This window comes from Heteronotia binoei, chromosome 1, assembly GCF_032191835.1.
Source record: "Heteronotia binoei isolate CCM8104 ecotype False Entrance Well chromosome 1, APGP_CSIRO_Hbin_v1, whole genome shotgun sequence".
NCBI classification, from domain to species: Eukaryota; Metazoa; Chordata; class Lepidosauria; order Squamata; family Gekkonidae; genus Heteronotia; species Heteronotia binoei.
The window spans coordinates 146,476,312-146,488,349 of NC_083223.1; the positions used below are offsets into that span (position 1 = coordinate 146,476,312).

A 12,038-nucleotide genomic window follows, 5' to 3' on the forward strand; every position below is an offset into this window, starting at 1 on the left:
CTTATGTAAGTGGCATGGCAAAGATTATAGGTTCAAAAGCAGCTGCAAAGAAAACTGCTGAATTCTCAGTCCCCAAATTAAATGGTATTCATTTCAGCAATGCTGATGTTCTTACAGAGCAGAATGACACTTGTATGGATATTATTTTAAAAAGCAATGGACAAATGTGTTTCTTTCAGATCCAAGAGTACCTGATGTCAGTCTTTAGTTAACATTGCCTACAATGAAGATATAAATGGTCACAGTTTCTTATGGCTATGATACCTCAGAATCTTTTGTCAGGATAAATAGCCTTTCTTTGCTGCAATCCATCTTGATTTCATCATATATAGGATCCAGTCCTGAAAAATGAAGTGTCTGTATAAGTTTTCAGGGTAGAGTTAGATGAACCAAAATCTTGATCATTTGTTTTATTTGAAGAAAGCTGTACTCTGAATCTGAGAACCAAAAATGAACTTCATTTTGGGAGTCAGTTACAGTTAAAGGTGGTAAACAGAAAATGAAAGGTAAAGTAACAGGACTGTATTGTTATATAACGCTGTATATTGCCCCCCAAGGTCAGAATAAAGAGTCGGACACAATACATTGGAATAAAATTGGGCCACTTTATTAACTTAACAGAATAAACAGCAAGGGCACCCCACCAGCGGCCTGGCCAGGGCTAGGGGTCACCACAACCGCTCCCCTGCCATTAACGGGCGAGAGACCCAGCCCCCCAGCCGGAGCTGATCGACTCAGCTCCCTCCAGGCAGGCCCAGCAGGGAGACCTGCACCAGAGGGCCCAAACCCAGATGCACATCTTGCTGGAAAGGCACCCGCTAGCCGAGCCTCCTGGACAGTCTGCATTCTCCAAACCCGGGTCTCCAAACCCAAGGTTGATCATGCCAGACCCCAAATTCCCCAAAAGGGGGATGCTTCGCAGTCCTCCCCTAGCCGCATAGTGTCCTAAACCCCAAAAACCTGCCAACTAAAGTGACCACCTATTTAAAGGCATCATCCCTAAGCCAATTCCACAATCCACTGTAATGCTATGCAGGGTAGGCAAATAACATACCCCAGCAACAGCCAAACAGCCGGAGCATAAAAAATTCCTACCCGGCTCCTCAAATGAGGCAACCAGCAAAGCCTACATGACATACAGGGTGGGCGGGAGGGCTGATCACCGATGAAGTGCTCCAGAGGGAACGTGGAGCTAGCCATTAACACGGCTATGCTCTGCCCCCAAAATTGCACGCCCAAACGGGCGAACTCCACCTCCTCCTCCCAGGGAGGCAAACGGAGCGAAAGCAGAATAGCAGCTACGCTGCAGGCTGCACGCTCTAGATTCCTGTAACATGTGAGCTCACCAACTGTTGTGGCAAGTACTAATCACAGATGAGCAAATTAAGTTGCCTTTACACTGAGTCAGACCATAGGTCTATCAAGGTTAGTACAGTCTGCTTTGAGGGGAGTACTTCTAGATCACATCACCTACTATTTATGCTTTTGATCCAGAGATGCCAGGGTTTGAACCTGGTACATTCTGCATGCGAAGCAGATGCTCTACCACTGAGCCTTATCCCTCCCCACACAATGGAGGGAAGATATTATACTAACATCCCTACCACAGAGTGCATACTTTAGCGACTGAAAAAAATAGCTTAAAGCAAAATGCTACAGTCAAATTTATTTCCTCTCCCCCTCATGCATCCTAAATGAGATGCTTCACCAGGCTTTTGGTCAAGAACAGCAATGGGTACCATCTTACCTGGCGCTCTCTCTACCTCACGCTGCTTGGATCTACCTCCCCTGCAAGACAATTTGAATTTTTGATGTTTTAGCACCATCTGAGAATGTTTAATTATATATTACCTAACTGCTGGAATTGTTTTATTGTTTTATGAATGTTTTTTTTATTGCTGTTCACTACTCTGAGCCCTGTGTACTCAGGGGAAGGCTGTCTCTAAATCTGAATTATAAACAAATATAAGTAGCTAGCTTGATCAAAATTAACTGTGCTGAAGTATGTGTCTTAAATATGGGAGACTGATCCAGTCCACTGAAATGGAAGTTGATTCTCCAAAATATAATTTTTTAATGTGGGTTTTGACTACAAATAGGTAGTTAATATGATTATCCTACAACTTGCTGTGTTCAGCATTTTCCAGAGTTCACCAAAGCAAGCAGTATTTTTGATGTAACAAACTGGGAGATGTCATAATTTCTCCTGCTTCTTCTTGGCAGCACAAAAGGATCAGGTAACTTCACATGTCAGCAGGGAGTAATGCTGCCAATGGCTTGCACATCTGATGGCAGAAGCTCTTTTTGCACCAGTAGATGTGCACAGGAACAGATGGAGAGGAGTTGGCAGAGAGCGAACATCTTAACCCATCTTTCCTTGGCTTATGGGCAAGTGACTCAGGAAATCTAGACCTCTCCTGTGCAAGTTCCATTCATATGGTCTTTTGGAGCATCAGCGATCATTAGGGCCATCTGTGATCTTCAGTTAGAGATAGATACTATGCAGCAGCTGGTTCACAACTCTTGTCAATTCCTGTGTTCATGGCTCCCTGAGGTCTTTTTACTTCAGGTAATTCATTACTCGCCTACCACAGAGCTGCTTAGATGCTGCAAAACACCCTACACAGAGAAGGCTGAGACCGCATGAGGGATTCTACACAATGTATCATGTCAATCAGTTATTTGGAGATGTTAATAAGTGGATCTTGCAGACAAAGTATCCTGTCATTCCATTGCTTGGAAATTTGCATTAGTCAAGCTTTTGATGTGATGCTTCAAAGTGGTTTTACAGAGGTTGTGTTAATGCATTATGTTAATCTGTTCAAAGTCCTTTATGGGGAAGGATGCTGCATTTGGCCTAATGGTGATCTCTGAATGCAGTATAGTTTTCCTGTTGCATATTTAGCAGAATAAATGAAATGCAGTACAATAATGCAGCACAGACACATATATGTTTAACTTCTAAGAAAAAATTACTTCAAATTAAGGAAAGGATTTATGGAAAGAAAACCACAACAGTGTAACTAACTCATCCCTCTGACCCTAAGAAGGAAGGAATGGATGTCCCCCCCCCCCCAAGCTCAGCCTCTTGTGTACTTGCAGAATAGCATGAATTATCTCCAATATATTGATTAGCCAATAGTCAATCTTAGGGTCCCATAAAGAATAAAGCTTCCCCCTTTTTGGTGGGAAGAATCTAGTCTACACCTAATTGATTCTATGCTAAACTTGCTGTTATTAGCTTACAGAAACTTCAGCTTAGCCTTTTCATGACCGAAGGGAAATTACTTGAAAAACCAAACACCCCTTCTCATGTGTCATATACTGAAGTCATGAAGGTTCAGTTTATTGTGCAGGTATTCAAACATTCCTCTTGAAAGTGGCTTGATGAGTATGTCAGTAATCATCTCCTGTATTTGAGTTCAATCAGCCCTTGTTGCTACATCTCTCTCACCAAATCCATGCCTGATTGTCTTCAAACAAGATTATTGGTTTAGGCTCATCTACATCAAAGTATTTCAGTAGACAGATGATCCACTCAAGTTCATTGCATGAATTTGAAGTAGATACATATCTAGCCTCAGTTGTTGATTTGGCAACTTGAAAAACATTCTATCCCCAAGGTTGACTTAAGCCCATTCAAGTGGAGTACTACTCCTTTAGCTTCTTTCATTCTTAGAGACCTGGCAAGATCCATAATTTTGTGGTTTGGGTCCAAGTGGAAACTTTCATTCTCAGTCCTCTCAATTATCTCCCATCTGTTTCACTTTTACCTTTGTTCATGTTCTCAGCAACTAAATCTGAGTAGACTTTCTGTAGCAGTCTCTTGCATACACCCTGCTGCTGTTTGCAACTTGGAGCAGTTCCCTTAGCCTTCAAGCAGATTTCACAGTAAACTTACATGTGATCATATTCAGTCATTTCTTTTTTCTTTGTATATTTGTGTATTTTAGGTATGTGTATGTGTTTAACTGCACCTGGAAGTCTTGTCAATCTGTGCTGATTGACCCCTACTGGGGGCCTGGAGGTTATTCAGAGAAGTGGCTGAAATCCTGCCTCTATCCTCCTGGCTGGGTATTTCAAGGACAGTCTCCCATCCAAGTACTAACCACAGTCAACCCTGCTTAGCTTCCGACATCTGAGATAGGGCTTGCTTGTGCTATCCAGGTCAGGGCTACATTCAGTCATTTCAATATTACACTCCTACCACAGCTGCTGCACAGACTGAAGATTTCTGTGTCCAGTCTCTTGTGCCATGCTAGGATACAATTAGAATGGGAGCATTTATTTTGTCTTTATGATATACTGGTTCATCAACATGTTTCATCTTTTCTCCCAGTATTTCAGCATCAAATTCAGGATGAAAAATGATACACACATCCTCTTTGATCAGGAACTGGTTTCCCTTGTTTACAATCCTTTCAACAGACAATAAATTCTGATCAGCTTGTGGAGCAAAAACACAGTCCTTTAGAACAGGGATGGCCAACGGTAGCTTTCCAAATGTTTTTTGCCTACAACTCCCATCAGCCCCAGCCAACATGGCCAATGGCTAGGGCTGATGGGAGGTGTAGGCAAAAAACATCTGGAGAGCTACCGTTGACCACCCCTGCTTTAGAAGAATGCCCCCTGCAGCACTTAAGACTCCTAGTTTAACTGTCTCAGTTCCTTCTATAGACAATGGAAATTTTCCTGAACCAAATCATGCCCACTCTCTTCATTCAGTTCCACAAAACAATTTTTATCATGGCAAACATGAGAAAAAGATCCAGAATCTAATAGCCAAACATTCTTCACATTTGGATCTTTATTGGATATAACATATGTGAACTGCTGAGGAGGCTTCCTTTCTCATTTACTTTTATCTCTCATCCTTCTTGGAGCAGCACTGTATATGGGAACATGTGCCTTCTCATCATTGTGCTGCTCCATGCTTTTCTTCATTCTACTGAATTTTGCAATGTACCCCTTCTGCTGGCAGTTATAGTATCCAACACCTTCATTTCCACACTTCAGTCTTAAAACAAAATGGCTTCTGTTGTCTCTGTAACCTATCTCTATATACCCTCATTTTTTAGGTAATTTAAAATATACTCAACATCTATTTGATCTTGTGTCTCTATGACTAGAATAGGAGCTTGGAAAACTGTTCAGAATCAGAGCATTTATTTCTCCTGGTGTGAGCTTTGCTCCTGCAGCCTGGAGTTCTGTTACTTGCTCCAAATGTGCAGAAACATCCCCCCTCATGCAGCTTAAAATTATACAATTTCCATCTCAAGAGCTGTGCATGATAATTTGATCTTTTGGATGTATTTATTCTCCAGCTTTAACCAATGTTCTTTAGCAGTTTTACTGCTACGCATTAAAGGGCTCTCCTTATCACCTATGGAGGTATTACAAAGCATGCTTTTACATTAGTTTCCTGTAATTTCCCCTTTTCTCTTGCATTCTGAGGGGAGTCATCTTTAATAGCATGCAATACTTTCTGAATCTTTAGTGTACAGAGAACTCTTGATTTCCACATTAGGTAGTTCTGGTCATTTAACTTTGGAGCTTGAAGGAAGGAGGACATATTTTCACTCACAGGCTGGTGAGCTGTGTTGCTTCTGTGATCAACAGACATTGTCACTCTTGCAGGTGGGCAGTTTAAATTCTTCGTTCCCTGCTGATGCACAAATTTACCTCTCCTCGCATAAATCAAACAAAAGGGATCTCTTCCTGCTATCTCACTTCAAAGTGGGCTCTAGGGAAAAATCCTTCTGCTTGCAAGTCTAATAGGTTTTGAAAAAAATGAATCCATAAAAAAGGTTGATTCCTCTTAAAAACATTCTAATCCCTGTTGCCTGTAAACTAAAACACACTTAGCTGCTTCTTAGAGTTTCTGGGCCCATAACCTTACATGTTGGCTATTTAGCAGAGTAAACAAAGTACAGTGGAATAATGTAGCACAGACACATGTGTGTTTAACTTCTATGAAATAATTACTTCAAGTTAGAGAAAGTGTTACATGGAAAGAAAACAACAGTCTAATTCTCATCTTTCTAGTTCTGATCTACTCCATTTTGTTTCTTTGTTTCCCTTGACCCTAAGAAGGATGGAATGGAAGTGTTCCATCAGGAGTGGCTGTGACCAGTTTCTGAGTCAGCAGCAATTACTCAGCACTTGCCACTCACCCGCTATAAATTTGAATAATTTTACCCTTTGTGCTGCAAAAATCTTTGTTTTGAAAGATAGCTCCTAAAGGAGGTAAGAAGGGGAAACAGAAGAAAGAAGTGCTTTGTGTTTAACTGAGTTCTTCCCAGCTATAGACAGTCCAACTACCTCATCTGCAATGCTGGGGAGGAGTGAGCTGATGGTTGAAGACAGCCTGCTTTCTGCAAACTTTTTAATGCAGGCATTAAATAAACAGTATCAAGAATTGAGAAATGATATCACAGAAATGTTGAAACCAGCGTTTCAATAAATGGACAAGTTAGAAGAGTTTCACAAACAGACAAATCGAAAGGTAGAGACAACTCTTAAGAAAGTTACTGAGCTTGAGAGTCAATTACCTGTGAGAATTGTAAATGCTTGGGCATGGAAATGGATTTTGTCTTTGGACTATCATTGTCATGAATTACATCTAAAATTCAGGGGGTGAAACCAAATGTTGAAGCTAGAAGAGACTTGAATATATTTATGGTGAATTGGCTAGTGGGCACTTTTAGCCTTGAAGCTGGTGTTACTCCCCTTTTGCAGAGAACTTGGCAAGGTATGTGACAAATCTACTTCTTCATATACTAGAGACATACTGGTAGAATTTAAGAACCTCCGAACATGGCAGAGGATCTTTGCAGAGGCTAGAGAGTGAGGTGGTCTTGACTTTCAGGGTTCAAAGATTCAGGTATTTCCAGATCTTCCTCTCGAATTTTTAAAAATTAGATCTTAAAGACATGACTGCAAAACTACAGGACCTAGGAATAAGATATTGCTGATTCTGTACAGGCAAGTTGTGTATTCAACACAGCTCAACTTCTTACACTGCCTACAACTCTGCCTCTGCTGAATTAATTCTGGCTGCCCTAAAATTTTCTCTTCCTACTCCATCTGCATCAAGAGAAAACAGAGCTGGAAAAAGGAAAGTGTTCTCTCACACCGGTGAAAACAACTCAATCATGTACTCCTGAAGACCACAAAGATCTTGAAGAGAGTTTGGACTCTGTTTAATAATAGGATTTGGGTAATATAAAGGGTTTTTTCTGATGCTACAAAAGCAATGGGATGGTGGTAGATGTCTGGGTATGTTCTCCCAATATTTATTAGGTCCTTGGAAGGTGGGGTTTTCCTCCCCTCCTGGTCCCAGTGATCTCTTAGGACCAAGCCTAATTATTAGTAGAATAATTAGTTTGTAGACCAATTTGATGATACATTGTAAATCTATTAGAATGAGCTAAATTTAATTTGAGAATCTTATAGGCTTTATTTATGGGAGAAGAAAGAAGAAGATGAAGAAGAGATGAAGATAAGCATCTAAATGAAGTTATGTTTGTCCTAACATAAATGATTTTGTTGGTATTGTTAAAATATAAATTCTTTCTTCAATAAAAGATATTTTTAAAGGAAGTTTTCCATCAAACCTCCATCCCTTGTGTACTTTCAGAACAGCGTGAACACTCTCCAATATATTGATTAGCCAACAGTCACCTCATTAAGAATAAAACCACCTCCTTTTTGGTGGGAAGAATATACTCTAAACTGTTTCTATGCTAAACTTGCTATTAGCATACAGAAACTTCATCTTAACCCTTTCATGACTGATGATACTTGCCAACCACAACATGACTTCCTTGCAAAAACAGTCAGTTCCAGGCTTTAATTTATTATTTATTTCATCATGGCTTTAATTTATTACTTATTTCATCCATGTGTCCATGGATCCCAATCCAACAAGGAGGATTGGCATGCAGAGCTGGCACAAATCCTTGTCATTTAGCTTATCTGTTCCCTACAGAAGTTCATGAATACAAATGTGAATGGGGATTCACATCTTCATTTGGGATTGCTAGTTAATCTTTGAAAAAGGTGAGCAGAGCTAGAATGGTTTCAAGATGTTTGAAGTCCACACTGCTTTGCAATGACCAGTATCACGCTCAAGATGATTCTTCCTTCAGACTATGCTTTCAGAAGAGGTCACAACCAGAATGCATTATTTTTTGTGCTCACAGGAACAGTTTTGGAGCCCTAAGGTTCTGTTCTTATTTCTAGCATTTCATATCAACCAATATGTATGTCTGATCACCTCCATCTGCTTTGTATTCCCTTTTCAAGCACACATCAGTATAAACTAATCATGCCAGTTCCCTGAAGAATCATTTATTATTTTCTCATTATTTTTCAGGTTGCACAGGATTTATATTTCTCTAATTGAGGGTTTAGATCAGTCTTCAAGGTCTACCCTCAGATGGACATAGTGACTAATATTAAAATTTGGCAGGCTGGAATTCTTATCTTCCTTTAAATTGTAAATGGTCTTTCTCTCAAAGAGATGAAACATGAGAGCTTCATCTCAGTATTTATTTTCTCCTTTTTTTGTTTTTACTATCTAGAAGAGACAAAGAGAAAGGAAGTATGGAGAAAGTAAATTAGAGTGTGGGAGGCAAGATGCCATGGTATAGCTCAATCTTGTAGGATCTTGGGAAGTTAAGCAGGGTCATCATTTGGCTAGGAGACCACAAAGGAAGGCTCTGCAGAGGAAAGCAGTGGCAAGCCACCTCACATGCCTTGGCAGCTTTTTGCTGGAGGTTATCTTATATTGGTTGCAACTTGATGACGCTTACATACATACCTAAATGTGAGGTTTTGAAAGACACAGGTTGAAATTTCATTATGGATTAACATTCAAGGTTTTGATTTCTGACCTCAGCTGACAAACAAAATTCCATGTTGAATTGAACATTGCAAAATCACTACATGTAAGCAGCAGTCATTATGCCCCAGCTTACTACAGGACTACTTGAGGTGAGCCATCCTTTTGACTATTTTGTTTGTTTGTTTATAGCTCACCTTTCTCCTCAGTGGGGACCCATAGTGGCTTATATAATTACCTTCTCCATTTTATCCTCAAAACAACCCTGTGAAATAGGTTAGGTTGAGAGTGTGTGACTGGCTCAAGGTCACCCAATAAGCTTTCATGGCAGGGTGGGATTCTAACCTGGGTTTCCCAGATCCTAGCCCAACACTTTAACCCTTACACTACTCTGCCATATATTCTACATTTTCATCCCTCCAGCTTGAAATAAACCTGATGTATATGAGCATGGAAGGACAGTGACTTCAAACTGTTGATTCTCTATGGCTGCTTTCCCCTCCTCTCCAGCTTTCCTTAATGGGGTTGTGACCTCCCCTGTCAGGACAGCCTCCATTGATTAATGACAAAGAGAAAACAACTGTAAATAGCTGACATTTTAAGACCATATATCTGGAGAATATTCCCCAATATTCATTTTTATTTTTAGAAAATAACCAAATAATATAATATAAATGCCAAGCATAAATGCTTTTAGTTGAGCTGATAAAAATTACTAGGGTTATCAAATGACAAACACTGGATCACTGGATAATTACCAAGGTTATCAAATGGACCAACATTATCCTGGGTCTGGAACATTTTGACCCTTTGCTGCCAAACCAAGGGGAAGAAACCTCCCCACCTGATAACACATCTAAATGCCACCAGGGATCGGGCCTTCTCGGTAACGGCGCCTTACTGGTGGAACCAGCTGCCGGAGGAGGTGAGGGCCCTGCGGGACCTAGGCCAGTTCCACAGGGCCTGTAAGACAGTCCTCTTCCGGCTGGCCTACAACAACTAACTGACACTGAGAATTTCTGGATGGAGCTAGAATGCATTTGACAGACCGCTGGTTTTTATGTTCTATGTTTTATTAATTTATTGTTTTAACTGTTACTATGTAATTGTTTTTAAGCTAAACTTATGTAAGTTTATATGTTGTGAGCCGCCCTGAGCCACTTTGGTGGGAAGGGCGGGATATAAATCGAAATATAAATAAATAAATAAATAAAATGCATGTAAGAAACAATTTTTCAGAACTGAATTGAAGTGTTCAGTATTTTAATGATGATGAATGTGGATTAATAAGATTCCTTATTATCAAAACCTCATCTGATTATCTTGATTCGATTGGAAGAGTGAAGGCAAAGATTTGGCATCAATAGCTCTATTTGTCCTTTCCATCTCATCCACTTGTGGCAGGAGATTCCTTTTGCAGTTACCCAGAAATGGTGATGAGTTTCACGAGGGCTAATAAACTGGAGATCAATCCAGAAAATTAGTGTTGCTTGGAAATACAACTGGCCTTAGAGATGGTATTCATGATAATGTAAGAACTGTGCAGCATCAGGTCAAAGGTCCACATACATACTCCAGCATCTTCTTCCCCATGGTGGCCAACCAGATGCTATCAGAAGGCCTTCAAACAAGGCATAAAGGTCAAAATCTCCACCCCAGGCTGACCACCAGTGACTGATATTCAAAGATACTTCCTCATAACATGTACATTTTATTTAGACACAATGAAAGACATTGATGAGTCTATCCTTGCTGGATCTCACTCATCCCATTTCAAAGCTATCTAAGCTAATAGTTAATATGACACCTTGTGATAATTAAGTCTATACATTAATGCTCTCTCTCACTTCCTGCCTTGGGTGAAACAGGAAGAGGGTTGCCCAGTTGCAAGATTGGTTGCTTTGCTTGCTGGAAGGGGAAGTTCTCCATCTTGACCTCAGATTGGTTGGATTGCAGCCTCCCAATACGCTGACCTATCATTCAATGTTGATGGATCCTAACACCAAACTGATTGGCCCTTGCTGCTCATTAAAAGCCAGTTCATTATGCCATTAAAGGTTCATTTGATTGACTGAAAAGTCAGTTCAAGGGTCCCACACTCAGAGAATCCAAAGACCTAGACATTATCGATGAAGTCATCTATTACCTTAAAGCAAATTATATTTAAAAATAATATCAAGAATGAGGCTGACCAAACTCTGATCTACATCACCCTCTACAGCTTCAAAAGCTTGAAAAAGCTGCAAAAGTATGATTCCAAAGGCCAAGGAGAAAAGAGAAATGTACACCCTTGGAATCACAAACTTCTCTATCCATGGAAAGCCAAGATTTCCACTCAACTCTATGCTAGACCCAGCAACAAGCAGGAAGAAGAGGTAATGAGAGCTTATCTGCAGCAAGTGAAGTAAGAAATTGGGCTGAGGCTTTGTGAAAAGGTCTTTGATCCCCAGAGTGACAAGCCTAGTAAGTGACCAATCTGTTTTGTGTAGTGGCAATTCATGAACTAGAGCCTGTCGGGCCCTGGACAGTGAATAGGAGCACGAGGAGCTATTTTGTTAAAGTACTTTGCTGCCAGTTGTACACAACTCTGCCTCTGTTTTAATATATGTTTTCTACTGAGAGAGAATAAGTGCTTTTATGTGGGCTGGGGGGTGGAGCCACTGACAGCATGAAACGTGGAACCAGAATCATGTGCAAGACTTCTTGTTCAGCTGGAGTTTAATGATGGATGATAATAATAAAAAGCTGGTTTATAAAATAAAGTCTATACATTAATGATGTTCTATACCTGAAGGATCACCCGCTCCCTTATGAACCGGCCAGGGGCGTAGCTAGGGCTTCGGGGGCCCGGGGCCCAAGATTTATGTGGGCCCCCCTACGTGTGTGCACGCCGCCAGAAACAGGATATGATGTCACTTCCGGTGATGTCACTTCCGCAAGATGGCCACCACTTGCAAGGGAGCCCTGCTGGAAACAGGAAGTGATGTAACTTCCCCAAAATGGCCACCACTTTTTTGGGAGGAAACTGGAAGTGGTGTCACTTTGGGGGCGGCACCCCCCCCCCCCCAAGATGGCACTGCTGGTGCAATCTAGGTCATGTGATTGATAACCTGATTACCCCACCACACCATGTGACAGGGAGAAATGCCACAAGCAGCCTGCTGGCCCAGCTGTTCCCCTTGTGCCCTCAACT

At 40.9% G+C, this 12,038-nt stretch overlaps 1 pseudogene; it reads left to right on the forward strand.

The window, feature by feature from the left end:
• The first annotated feature begins 14 nt into the window (after positions 1-14).
• LOC132572914 (actin-related protein 2/3 complex subunit 3-like) lies at positions 15-11,583 on the forward strand (annotated as a pseudogene).
• Positions 11,584-12,038: the final 455 nt, after the last annotated feature.